This window comes from Lethenteron reissneri, chromosome 70 (genome assembly GCF_015708825.2).
Source record: "Lethenteron reissneri isolate LAM-NWPU_2019-01 chromosome 70, ASM1570882v1, whole genome shotgun sequence".
Lineage (NCBI taxonomy): Eukaryota > Metazoa > Chordata > Hyperoartia > Petromyzontiformes > Petromyzontidae > Lethenteron > Lethenteron reissneri.
Window position 1 is genome coordinate 3,637,226 of NC_083848.1, and position 13,907 is coordinate 3,651,132.

Consider the following 13,907-nt stretch of genomic DNA (forward strand, 5'->3'; position numbering starts at 1 on the left):
CTATTTTGCCTTCCAATTAGCCAGGCTGACTATTTTGCCTTCCAATTAACCAGCTGACTATTTTGCCTTCCAATTAGCCAGCTGACTATTTTGCCTTCCAATTAACCAGCTGACTATTTTGCCTTCCAATTAGCCAGCTGACTATTTTGCCTTCCAATTAGCCAGCTGACTATTTTGCCTTCCAATTAACCAGCTGACTATTTTGCCTTCCAATTAGCCAGCTGACTATTTTGCCTTCCAATTAACCAGCTGACTATTTTGCCTTCCAATTAGCCAGCTGACTATTTTGCCTTCCAATTAACCAGCTGACTATTTTGCCTTCCAATTAGCCAGCTGACTATTTTGCCTTCCAATTAACCAGCTGACTATTTTGCCTTCCAATTAACCAGCTGACTATTTTGCCTTCCAATTAGCCAGCTGACTATTTTGCCTTCCAATTAACCAGCTGACTATTTTGCCTTCCAATTAGCCAGCTGACTATTTTGCCTTCCAATTAACCAGCTGACTATTTTGCCTTCCAATTAACCAGCTGACTATTTTGCCTTCCAATTAACCAGCTGACTATTTTGCCTTCCAATTAGCCAGCTGACTATTTTGCCTTCCAATTAACCAGCTGACTATTTTGCCTTCAATAGCCAGCTGACTATTTTGCCTTCCAATTAGCCAGCTGACTATTTTCCATCCAATTAGCCAGCTGACTATTTTGCCTTCCAATTAACCAGCTGACTATTTTGCCTTCCAATAGCCACAATAGCCGCTGACTATTTTGCCTTCCAATTAACCAGCTGACTATTTTGCCTTCCAATTAGCCAGCTGACTATTTGCCTTCCAATTAACCAGCTGACTATTTTGCCTTCCAATTAGCCGCTGACTATTTTGCCTTCCAATTAACCAACTGACTATTTTGCCTTCCAATTAGCCAGCTGACTATTTTGCCTTCCAATTAGCCAGCTGACTATTTTGCCTTCCAATTAACCAGCTGACTAGTTTGCCAGACAATTAGTTAGCTAACTAATTTGCCGGCCAATTAGGTAGTTGACTAATTTGCCGTAAAACCAATGATCTGACTAATTGGCTATCTCTCTGTCTCTCTGTCTCCCAGAGAGAGGAGTGCAGTTGGAATGCTGCCCTCGTTTCTCGAGTTCAAGCTGCAATCTCCTGGTGTAAACATTTACCCCGCTGGAGATCCCCCTCTATCGCTCTGTGTCTCACGCACTCACTCTCACTCAATCACTCACTCACTCACTCTTTATCGATATCTGTCTCACTCACACTCACTCTCTGTCTCACTCACTCACTCTCACTCACTCACTCACTCTCACTCTCTCACTCTCTCACTCAATCACTCACTCACTCACTCTCTCACTCACTCTCTATCACTCACTCACTCTCTCACTCTCTCACTCACTCACTCACTCTCTCACTCACTCACTCACTCTCTCACTCACTCACTTACTCTCTCACTCACTCACTTACTCACTCACTCACTCTCTCACTCACTCACTCACTCTCACCTCCAGTGGAGGTTGTCACACTGCACGTTGCCATCAGCCGTGTGGCTCAGCCGAACCTCGCCAGGGGTAACAGACTTGTGCATTTCCTGCAGTGCCAGGGAGGATCTGCCCCACCAATACTTACACTGCCAGCGACTCAACCCAATGTTCCGCCTTTTGGGGGACATCTTCAAGAAACTGTGGGTGCCCTTCTACAACATCAGCAGCAGCAGCTTCGTGTATGGGCTGGTGCCTTGCCTGGCTAACAAGCGCCATGACCTCGCCATCTTCGCCTGTGCTCAGGCGAAGATGGCGGTGTACAGAACGAGGAGGAAGATGCTGGAGGGTGACACTGACGGCTGCTCTGTGATGATTACAGTGTTCAGGGGCCTGCTCAAGGCTCCGGCTGGAGCACGCCATGTACCACACACGTGCTGGTGATGTGTCACACGCATGTTGGTGATGTGCCACACACATGTCGGTGATGTGAGGAGCGTCTTCTTCGAACGCTGGGGAGCCGGACAAGCCCCTCTCTGTCTGTAGCAGCGTGGACGGCACCTCGTGGTGTTCACCTTCTGAAGCGCTCGCTCGTCACCGTGGCGTGCGCGATGACCACCACCACCACCACAACCACCACCACCACAACCACCACCACAACCACAACCACCACAACCACCACCACAACCACCACCACAACCACCACCACAACCACAACCACCACCACCACAACCACCACCACCCCCACCACAACCACCACCACAACCACCACAACCACCACCCCCATCACCACCACCACCACCACGTGGCTTTTCTCTCGTGTCGTGCACGCTGAATTAAGCACCACCACAGCGCGTGGATTTGTAGCGATATCACTGGTCAACACACTTGTTCTGGCATAAGGTATCCAACGGTTTCATAGTAAGTTTGGGGTGCTGATTCCAAATCTGGCATCAGTTTTTGTCTATCACATCAGGTTTTTGAGATATCAAATATTGCATTTTCAATAAAAACTGCGGAAGAAAAATATTAAATGAATGTGGATATCTACATAAAATGATATTACAAACACACTATCCTAAAAACACAGCACCATATTTTAACACTAAAGCAGTCACTGACTCGCAACAACTTGCAATCATAAGTGACAGAGTTAATTTCGGGTAAAATCAATGAAAATGGGGTATGCCGATAGCATAAAAATGAGATGTGATAGAGCAAATCTGAGATCAGATTTGGAATCGGCGCCCTGAAATTAGTCTAGAACAGCTACAAAAGTCCAGGCCAGAAAAACGTTTTTTTTGTTGTTGACCAGTGGTATTCGTTTAAAAGCTTTCGTGACTGCAGCAGGGATTCATCTTCTTGGTTCTTTCGGTAAAGTCACGTAGAATGGAAATAATAAAATGATAAAAATAAAACAATAAAATAATTCTCACGACGTTTCGGCCACAACGCAAGCAGCCGTCCTCAGGTGAAGAACAGGTCTGTCGGAAAGACAGGGTCTTCATTCAAGACACCTGTCTTCATTTCTGTCGGAAAGACAGCTGACAGACCTGTTATTCACCTGAGGACGGCTGCTTGCGTTGTGGCCGAAACGTCGTGAGAATTATTTTATTATGTTTTATTTTTATTATTTTATTATTTCCATTCTACGTGACTTTACCGAAAGAACCAAGAAGAACAGTGAATTATTCGTGTTGCTGGTGACTTCGTGTTTTCATATCGGAATCGCCTCCAGTGCCGTTGCTACTGGTGGCAATGAAAGTTCTTAACAAGTCAAAGTCTCTCTCTGTCTCTCTCATCCTCGATATCGCCACCACCACTTTTGGGGGGGGGGGGTTAGAGAGGGGGGGGGGGGGGCTAAAGGGGGGGGGGGGGAGCCATGAATTTTAGATCCTTAACCCTGACCACAGGTCATCACCCTGGTTGACCCCACACACAGACACACACGCGGACACACGCGGACACACGCGGACACACACAGGCTGAACTCTTTGAAATCCAAGGTCTCCATTCCACTCAGCTTTGGACTCTGCCTCATCGATCACCCCAGGGAGAGAGAGAGAGCCGGCAGACAGGGCACACCATGTCATGGCCATCGACAGCAGGGCTCGGATCCACTGCTGGATATAGGAAAGCCCTTCCACACCTCGAGGAAAGCGAGTCTGTGGGTCTCTGTGTGATGAGTCTGTGGGTCTCTGTGTGTTGAGTTTGTGGGTCTCTGTGTGATGAGTCTGTGGGTCTCTGTGTGATGAGTCTGTGGGTCTCTGTGTGATGAGTCTGTGGGTCTCTGTGTGTTGAGTTTGTGGGTCTCTGCGTGTGAGTCTGTGGGTCTCTGTGTGTGAGTCTGTGGGTCTCTGTGTGTTGAGTTTGTGGGTCTCTGTGTGTTGAGTTTGTGGGTCTCTGTGTGTGAGTCTGTGGGTCTCTGTGTGTGAGTCTGTGGGTCTCTGTGTGATGAGTCTGTGGGTCTCTGTGTGATGAGTCTGTGGGTCTCTGTGTGTTGAGTTTGTGGGTCTCTGTGTGATGAGGCTGTGGGTCTCTGTGTGTGAGTCTGTGGGTCTCTGTGTGTTGAGTTTGTGGGTCTCTGTGTGTGAGTCTGTGGGTCTCTGTGTGTGAGTCTGTGGGTCTCTGTGTGTTGAGTTTGTGGGTCTCTGTGTGATGAGGCTGTGGGTCTCTGTGTGGTGAGTCTGTGGGTCTCTGTGTGATGAGTCTGTGGGTCTCTGTGTGGTGAGTCTGTGGGTCTCTATGTGGTGAGTCTATGGGTCTCTGTGTGATGAGTCTGTGGGTCTCTGTGTGATGAGTCTGTGGGTCTCTGTGTGATGAATCTGTGGGTCTCTGTGTGAGTCTATGGGTCTCTGTGTGGTGAGGCTGTGGGTCTCTGTGTGGCGAGTCTGTGGGTCTCTGTGTGGTGAGTCTGTGGGTCTCTGTGTGGTGAGTCTGTGGGTCTCTGTGTGATGAGTCTGTGGGTCTCTGTGTGGCGAGTCTGTGGGTCTCTGTGTGATGAGTCTGTGGGTCTCTGTGTGGTGAGTCTGTGGGTCTCTGTGTGGTGAGTCTGTGGGGCTCTGTGTGGTGAGTCTGTGGGTCTCTGTGTGATGAGTCTGTGGGTCTCTGTGTGGTTAGTCTGTGGGTCTCTGTGTGGCAAGGCTGTGGGTCTCTGTGTGATGAGTCTGTGGGTCTCTGTGTGGTGAGTCTGTGGGTCTCTGTGTGGCAAGGCCGTGGGTCTCTGTGTGGTGAGTCTGTGGGTCTCTGTGTAGTGAGTCTGTGGGTCTCTGTGTGGTGAGTCTGTGGGTCTCTGTGTAGTGAGTCTGTGGGTCTCTGTGTGGTGAGTCTGTGGGTCTCTGTGTGGCAAGGCTGTGGGTCTCTGTGTGGTGAGTCTGTGGGTCTCTGTGTGGCAAGGCTGTGGGTCTCTGTGTTAGTGAGTCTATGGGTCTCTGTGTGATGAGTCTGTGGGTCTCTGTGTAGTGAGTCTATGGGTCTCTGTGTCATGAGTCTGTGGGTCTCTGTGTGATGAGTCTGTGGGTCTCTGTGTGGTGAGTCTGTGGGTCTCTGTGTGGTGAGGCTATGGGTCTCTGTGTGATGAGTCTGTGGGTCTCTGTGTGGTGAGTCTATGGGTCTCTGTGTGATGAGTCTGTGGGTCTCTGTGTGGCAAGGCTGTGGGTCTCTGTGTTAGTGAGTCTGTGGGTTTCTGTGTGATGAGTCTGTGGGTCTCTGTGTGGTGAGTCTGTGGGTCTCTGTGTGATGAGTCTGTGAGTCTCTGTGTGGTGAGTCTGTGGGTCTCTGTGTGGCAAGACTGTGGGTCTCTGTGTGATGAGTCTGTGGGTCTCTGTGTGATGAGTCTGTGAGTCTCTGTGTGGTGAGTCTGTGGGTCTCTGTGTGATGAGTCTGTGAGTCTCTGTGTGGTGAGTCTGTGGGTCTCTGTGTGGCAAGGCTGTGGGTCTCTGTGTGGTGAGTCTGTGGGTCTCTGTGTGATGAGTCTGTGGATCTCTGTGTGGTGAGTCTGTGGGTCTCTATGTGATGAGTCTGTGGGTCTCTGTGTGATGAGTCTGTGGGTCTCAGTGTGGTGAGTCTGTGGGTTTCTGTGTCGTGAGGCTGTGGGTCTCTGTGTGGTGAGGCTGTGGGTCTCTGTGTGGCGAGTCTGTGGGTCTCTGTGTGGTGAGTCTGTGGGTCTCTGTGTGGTGAGTCTGTGGGTCTCTGTGTGATGAGTCTGTGGGTCTCTGTGTGGTGAGTCTGTGGGTCTCTGTGTGGTGAGGCTGTGGGTCTCTGTGTGGTGAGGCTGTGGGTCTCTGTGTGGCGAGTCTGTGGGTCTCTGTGTGATGAGTCTGTGGGTCTCTGTGTGGTGAGTCTGTGGGTCTCTGTGTGGTGAGGCTGTGGGTTTCTGTGTGGTGAGGCTGTGGGTCTCTGTGTGGCGAGTCTGTGGGTCTCTGTGTGATGAGTCTGTGGGTATCTGTGTGGTGAGTCTGTGGGTCTCTGTGTGGTGAGGCTATGGGTCTCTGTGTGGTGAGTCTATGGGTCTCTGTGTGATGAGTCTGTGGGTCTCTGTGTGATGAGTCTGTGGGTCTCTGTGTGGTGAGTCTGTGGGTCTCTGTGTGGTGAGTCTGTGGGTCTCTGTGTAGCGAGTCTGTGGGTCTCTGTGTGATGAGTCTGTGGGTATCTGTGTGGTGAGTCTGTGGGTCTCTGTGTGATTAGTCTGTGGGTCTCTGTGTAGCGAGTCTGTGGGTATCTGTGTGATGAGTCTGTTGGTCTCTGTGTGATGAGTCTGTGGGTCTCTGTGTAGCGAGTATGTGGGTCTCTGTGTGATGAGTCTGTGGGTCTCTGTGTGATGAGTTTGTGGGTCTCTGTGTGGTGAGTCTGTGAGTCTCTGTGTGATGAGTTTGTGGGTCTCTGTGTGGTGAGTCTGTGGGTCTCTGTGTGATGAGTCTGTGGGTCTCTGTGTAGCGAGTCTGTGGGTCTCTGTGTGATGAGTCTGTGGGTATCTGTGTGGTGAGTCTGTGGGTCTCTGTGTGATGAGTCTGTGGGTCTCTGTGTAGCGAGTCTGTGGGTATCTGTGTGATGAGTCTGTGGGTCTCTGTGTGATGAGTCTGTGGGTCTCTGTGTAGCGAGTTTGTGGGTCTCTGTGTGATGAGTCTGTGGGTCTCTGTGTGATGAGTTTGTGGGTCTCTGTGTGGTGAGTCTGTGAGTCTCTGTGTGATGAGTCTGTGGGTCTCTGTGTAGTGAGTCTGTGGGTCTCTGTGTGGTGAGTCTGTGGGTCTCTGTGTGGTGAGTCTGTGGGTCTCTGTGTGAGTGAGTCTATGGGTCTCTGTGAGAGTGAGTCTATGGGTCTCTGTGTGATGAGTCTGTGGGTCTCTGTGTAGTGAGTCTGTGGGTCTCTGTGTGGTGAGTCTGTGGGTCTCTGTGTGATGAGTTTGTGGGTCTCTGTGTGGTGAGTCTGTGGGTCTCTGTGTGAGTGAGTCTATGGGTCTCTGTGTGGTGAGTCTGTGGGTCTCTGTGTGGTGAGTCTGTGGGTCTCTGTGTGGTGAGGCTGTGGGTCTCTATGATGAGTATGTGGGTCTCTGTGTGGTGAGACTGTGGGTCTCTGTGTGGTGAGTCTGGGGGTCTCTGTGTGGTTAATCTGTGGGTCTCCGTGTGTAGTTTTGTGGGTCTCTGTGTGGTGAGTCTGTGGGTCTCTGTGTGGTGAGTCTGTGGGTCTCTGTGTGGTGAGTCTGTGCGTCTCTGTGTGGTGAGTCTGTGGGTCTCTGTGTGGTGAGTCTGTGCGTCTCTGTGTGGTGAGTCTGTGGGTCTCTGTGTGGTGAGGCTGTGGGTCTCTGTGTGGTGAGTCTGTGGGTCTCTGTGTGAGTGCGTCTATGGGTCTCTGAGTGGTGAGTCTGTGGGTCTCTGTGTGGTGAGGCTGTGGGTCTCTGTGTGAAGAGTCTGTGGGTCTCTGTGTGAGTGAGTCTATGGGTCTCTGAGTGGTGAGTCTGTGGGTCTCTGTGTGGTGAGGCTGTGGGTCTCTGTGTGGGTAAGTCTATGGGTCTCTGTTTGGTGAGTCTGTGGGTCTCTGTCTTGTGAGTCTATGGGTCTCTATGTGGTGAGTCTATGGGTCTCTGTGTGAGTGAGTCTATGGGTCTTTGTGTGCTAAGTCTATGGGTCTCTGTGTGATGAGTCTATGGGTCTCTGTGTGAGTGAGTCTATGGGTCTCTGTGTGAGTGAGTCTATGGGTCTCTATGTGATGAGTCTGTGGGTCTCTGTGTGATGAGTCTATGGGTCTCTGTGTGATGAGTCTGTGGGTCTCTGTTTGAGTGAGTCTATGGGTCTCTGTGTGATGAGTCTGTGGGTCTCTGTTTGATGAGTCTATGGGTCTCTGTGTGGTGAGTCTGTGGGTCTCTGTTTGATGAGTCTGTGGGTCTCTGTGTGGTGAGTCTGTGGGTCTCTGTTTGAGTGAGTCTATGGGTCTCTGTGTGATGAGTCTGTGGGTCTCTGTTTGATGAGTCTATGGGTCTCTGTGTGGTGAGTCTGTGGGTCTCTGTGTGATGAGTCTATGGGTCTCTGTGTGGTGAGTCTATGGGTCTCTGTTTGATGAGTCTATGGGTCTCTGTTTGATGAGTCTATGGGTCTCTGTGTGGTGAGTCTATGGGTCTCTGTGTGATGAGTCTGTGGGTCTCTGTTTGATGAGTCTATGGGTCTCTGTGTGGTGAGTCTGTGAGTCTCTGTGTGAGTGAGTCTGTGGGTCTCTGTGTGGTGAGTCTATGGGTCTCTGTGTGGTGAGTCTATGGGTCTCTATGTGAGTGAGTCTGTGGGTCTCTGTGTGGTGAGTCTATGGGTCTCTGTGTGAGTGAGTCTGTGGGTCTCTGTGTGGTGAGTCTATGGGTCTCTATGTGAGTGAGTCTATGGGTCTCTGTGTGGTGAGTCTATGGGTCTCTATGTGAGTGAGTCTGTGGGTCTCTGTGTGGTGAGTCTATGGGTCTCTGTGTGGTGAGTCTATGGGTCTCTGTGTGAGTGAGTCTATGGGTCTCTGTGTGGTGAGTCTATGGGTCTCTGTGTGGTGAGTCTATGGGTCTCTGTGTGGTGAGTCTGTGGGTCTCTGTGTGATGAGTCTATGGGTCTCTGTGTGGTGAGTCTGTGGGTCTCTGTGTTTTGAGTCTGTGGGTCTCTGTGTGATGAGTCTGTGGGTCTCTGTGTGGTGAGTCTGTGGGTCTCTGTGTGAGTGAGTCTATGGGTCTCTGTGTGGTGAGTCTGTGGGTCTCTGTGTAGCGAGTCTGTGGGTCTCTGTGTGATGAGTCTGTGGGTCTCTGTGTGATGAGTCTATGGGTCTCTGTGTGATGAGTCTATGGGTCTCTGTGTGATGAGTCTATGGGTCTCTGTGTGATGAGTCTGTGGGTCTCTGTGTGGTGAGTCTGTGGGTCTCTGTGTGATGAGTCTGTGGGTCTCTGTGTGATGAGTCTGTGGGTCTCTGTGTGATGAGTCTGTGGGTCTCTGTGTGGTGAGTCTGTGGGTCTCTGTGTGGTGAGTCTGTGGGTCTCTGTGTGATGAGTCTGTGGGTCTCTGTGTGATGAGTCTGTGGGTCTCTGTGTGAGTGAGTCTATGGGTCTCTGTGTGGTGAGTCTGTGGGTCTCTGTGTGTCAGTTTGTGGGTCTCTATGATGAGTCTGTGGGTCTCTGTGTGAGTGCTACACGGAGCATCATCTTGCTTCCTCTGAACGTGAACAACACGAGAGACAGCGAGTGGATGTTTAACGAGAGAGAGCAGCACAGGCAGAGCGAGAGAGATAAGCCAATCAGTGGAGCAACCAGCCCCCACCACCCAGAGCCACCGTGATGACCGCACGGACATCCCACTCACCATCACCCCCCCCTCCCCCCACCCCCCCACCCCACTCACCATCACCCCCCACTCCCCCCCACCCCCCCACCCCACTCACCATCACCCCCCACTCCCCCCTCCCCCCCATCCCACTCACCATCACCCCCCACTCCCCCCTCCCATCCCACTCACCATCACCCCCCAGTGGGTGGGTGAGTGGGTGGATGAGTGAGTGAGTAGGTGAGTGGGTAGGTGAGTGGGTGGGCGAGTGGGTGGGTGAGTGGGCGAGTGGGTGGGCGAGTGGGTGGATGAGTGAGTGGGTAGGTGAGTGGGTGGGTGAGTGGGTGGGTGAGTGGGTAGCTGAGTGGGTGGGCGAGTGGGTGGGCGAGTGGGTGGGTAGGTGAGTGGGTGGGCGAGTGGGTGGATGAGTGAGTGGGTAGGTGAGTGGGTGGACGAGTGAGTGAGCGAGTGGGTGGATGAGTGAGTGGGTAGGTGAGTGGGTGGGCGAGTGAGTGGGCGAGTGGGTGGGTAGGTGAGTGGGTAGGTGAGTGGGTGGGCGAGTGGGTGGGCGAGTGGGTGGATTAGTGAGTGAGTGAGTGGGTGAGTGGGTGGGCGAGTGGGTGGGTGAGTGGGCAAGTGAGTGGGCGAGTGTGTGGTTGAGTGGGTGGATGAGTGGGTGGGCGAGTGAGTGGGCGAGTGGGTGGATGAGTGGGTGGGTGAGCAGTTGGGTAGGTCAATGTGTGAGCGAGTAGGTGGGTGAATGGGTGAGTGAATAGGTGAGTGGGTGGGCGAGTGGGTGAGATAGTAGGCGGGTGGGTGAGTAGTTGAGTGGGTGAGTGGGTGAGCGAGTGGGTGGGTAAGCGAGTAGGTGAGTGAGTGGGTGGTTGAGTGAATGGGTGGATGAGTAGCTGAGTGAGTGAGTGGGTGAGCGAGTTGGTGGGTGAGTGGGTGTTTGAGTGAGTGGATGGGCTAGAGGCTGGGTGAGTGAGTGGTTGGCTTGATGAACGAGTGGGTGGGTGAGCGAGTGGATGGGTGAGTGAGTTGGTGAGTGAGTGGGTGGGTCTCTGTGGGTCTCTATGAGTATGGGTCTCTGTGGGTCTCTATGAGTGTGGGTCTCTGTGGGTCTCTATGAGTATGGGTCTCTGTGGGTCTCTATGAGTGTGGGTCTCTGTGGGTCTCTATGAGTATGGGTCTCTGTGGGTCTCTATGAGTTTGGGTCTCTGTGGGTCTCTATGAGTATGGGTCTCTGTGGGTCTCTATGAGTGTGGGTCTCTGTGGGTCTCTATGAGTATGGGTCTCTGTGGGTCTCTATGAGTTTGGGTCTCTGTGGGTCTCTATGAGTGTGGGTCTCTGTGGGTCTCTATGAGTATGAGTCTCTGTGGGTCTCTGTGGGTCTCTATGAGTATGAGTCTCTGTGGGTCTCTGTGGGTCTCTATGAGTATGGGTCTCTGTGGGTCTCTATGAGTGTGGGTCTCTGTGGGTCTCTATGAGTATGGGTCTCTGTGGGTCTCTGTGGGTCTCTATGAGTGTGGGTCTCTGTGGGTCTCTATGAGTATGGATCTCTGTGGGTCTCTGTGGGTCTCTATGAGTATGGGTCTCTGTGGGTCTCTATGAGTGTGGGTCTCTGTGGGTCTCTATGAGTATGGGTCTCTGTGGGTCTCTATGAGTTTGGGTCTCTGTGGGTCTCTATGAGTGTGGGTCTCTGTGGGTCTCTATGAGTGTGGGTCTCTGTGGGTCTCTATGAGTATGGGTCTCTGTGGGTCTCTGTGGGTCTCTATGAGTGTGGGTCTCTGTGGGTCTCTATGAGTATGGATCTCTGTGGGTCTCTGTGGGTCTCTATGAGTATGGGTCTCTGTGGGTCTCTATGAGTGTGGGTCTCTGTGGGTCTCTATGAGTATGGGTCTCTGTGGGTCTCTGTGGGTCTCTATGAGTATGGATCTCTGTGGGTCTCTGTGGGTCTCTATGAGTATGGATCTCTGTGGGTCTCTGTGGGTCTCTATGAGTATGGATCTCTGTGGGTCTCTGTGGGTCTCTATGAGTTTGGGTCTCTGTGGGTCTCTATGAGTATGGATCTCTGTGGGTCTCTGTGGGTCTCTATGAGTATGGATCTCTGTGGGTCTCTGTGGGTCTCTATGAGTGTGGGTCTCTGTGGGTCTCTATGAGTATGGGTCTCTGTGGGTCTCTATGAGTATGGGTCTCTGTGGGTCTATGTGGGTAAATATGAGTTTGGGTCTCTGTGGGTCTCTATGAGTGTGGGTCTCTGTGGGTCTCTATGAGTGTGGGTCTCTGTGGGTCTCTATGAGTGTGGGTCTCTGTGGGTCTCTATGAGTATGGGTCTCTGTGGGTCTCTGTGGGTCTCTATGAGTGTGGGTCTCTGTGGGTCTCTATGAGTATGGATCTATGTGGGTCTCTGTGGGTCTCTATGAGTATGGGTCTCTGTGGGTCTCTATGAGTATGGGTCTCTGTGGGTCTCTATGAGTTTGGGTCTCTGTGGGTCTCTATGAGTATGGGTCTCTATGAGTGTGGGTCTCTGTGGGTCTCTATGAGTGTGGGTCTCTGTGGGTCTCTATGAGTATGGGTCTCTGTGGGTCTCTATGAGTTTGGGTCTCTGTGGGTCTCTATGAGTATGAGTCTCTGTGGGTCTCTGTGGGTCTCTATGAGTATGAGTCTCTGTGGGTCTCTGTGGGTCTCTATGAGTATGGGTCTCTGTGGGTCTCTATGAGTGTGGGTCTCTGTGGGTCTCTATGAGTATGGGTCTCTGTGGGTCTCTGTGGGTCTCTATGAGTGTGGGTCTCTGTGGGTCTCTATGAGTATGGATCTCTGTGGGTCTCTGTGGGTCTCTATGAGTATGGTCTCTGTGGGTCTCTATGAGTGTGGGTCTTTGTGGGTCTCTATGAGTATGGGTCTCTGTGGGTCTCTGTGGGTCTCTATGAGTTTGGGTCTCTGTGGGTCTCTATGAGTGTGGGTCTCTGTGGGTCTCTATGAGTGTGGGTCTCTGTGGGTCTCTATGAGTATGGGTCTCTGTGGGTCTCTGTGGGTCTCTATGAGTGTGGGTCTCTGTGGGTCTCTATGAGTATGGATCTCTGTGGGTCTCTGTGGGTCTCTATGAGTATGGGTCTCTGTGGGTCTCTATGAGTGTGGGTCTCTGTGGGTCTCTATGAGTATGGGTCTCTGTGGGTCTCTGTGGGTCTCTATGAGTATGGATCTCTGTGGGTCTCTGTGGGTCTCTATGAGTATGGATCTCTGTGGGTCTCTGTGGGTCTCTATGAGTATGGATCTCTGTGGGTCTCTGTGGGTCTCTATGAGTTTGGGTCTCTGTGGGTCTCTATGAGTATGGATCTCTGTGGGTCTCTGTGGGTCTCTATGAGTATGGATCTCTGTGGGTCTCTGTGGGTCTCTATGAGTGTGGGTCTCTGTGGGTCTCTATGAGTATGGGTCTCTGTGGGTCTCTATGAGTATGGGTCTCTGTGGGTCTATGTGGGTAAATATGAGTTTGGGTCTCTGTGGGTCTCTATGAGTGTGGGTCTCTGTGGGTCTCTATGAGTGTGGGTCTCTATGAGTATGGGTCTCTATGAGTGTGGGTCTCTGTGGGTCTCTATGAGTGTGGGTCTCTGTGGGTCTCTATGAGTATGGGTCTCTGTGGGTCTCTATGAGTTTGGGTCTCTGTGGGTCTCTATGAGTATGAGTCTCTGTGGGTCTCTGTGGGTCTCTATGAGTATGAGTCTCTGTGGGTCTCTGTGGGTCTCTATGAGTATGGGTCTCTGTGGGTCTCTATGAGTGTGGGTCTCTGTGGGTCTCTATGAGTATGGGTCTCTGTGGGTCTCTATGGGTCTCTATGAGTATGGGTCTCTGTGGGTATCTATGAGTTTGGGTCTCTGTGGGTCTCTATGAGTGTGGGTCTCTGTGTGAGGTCTCTGTGGGTCTCTATGAGTGTGGGTCTCAGTGGGTATCTATGAGTTTGGGTCTCTGTGGGTCTCTATGAGTGTGGGTCTCTGTGTGAGGTCTCTGTGGGTCTCTATGAGTGTGGGTCTCTGTGGGTATCTATGAGTTTGGGTCTCTGTGGGTCTCTATGAGTGTGGGTCTCTGTGTGAGGTCTCTGTGGGTCTCTATGAGTGTGGGTCTCTGTGTGAGGTCTCTGTGGGTCTCTATGAGTTTGGGTCTCTGTGGGTCTCTATGAGTGTGGGTCTCTGTGTGAGGTCTCTGTGGGTCTCTATGAGTGTGGGTCTCAGTGGGTCTCTATGAGTGTGGGTCTCTGTGTGAGTCTCCCTGGTTTGCCTTCCGGAAGATTCTTCCATGAGACAAAATGAACCCCAACGAAACAGGCGGTAGATATCTTCCGGCAGAGTCTTCCAGAAGCTAAATGAGTCTCCAAAGAAACCGCCGGAAGACATCTTCCGGCAGAGTCTTCCAGAAGCTAAATGAGTCTCCAAAGAAACGGCCGGAAGACATCTTCCGGCAGAGTCTTCTAGAAGCTAAATGAGTCTCCAAAGAAACAGCCGGAAGACATCTTCCGGAAGAAGTTGCGGCGTCTCGCGCCGCCGGCGGTTGCTACGGCAACGTCGATTCCTCGATTCCCCGCCAAAGAGAAAAGTTTTAATCGACTCAATAATCGAATTCCGACCGCGGGGTTGATCGATAATC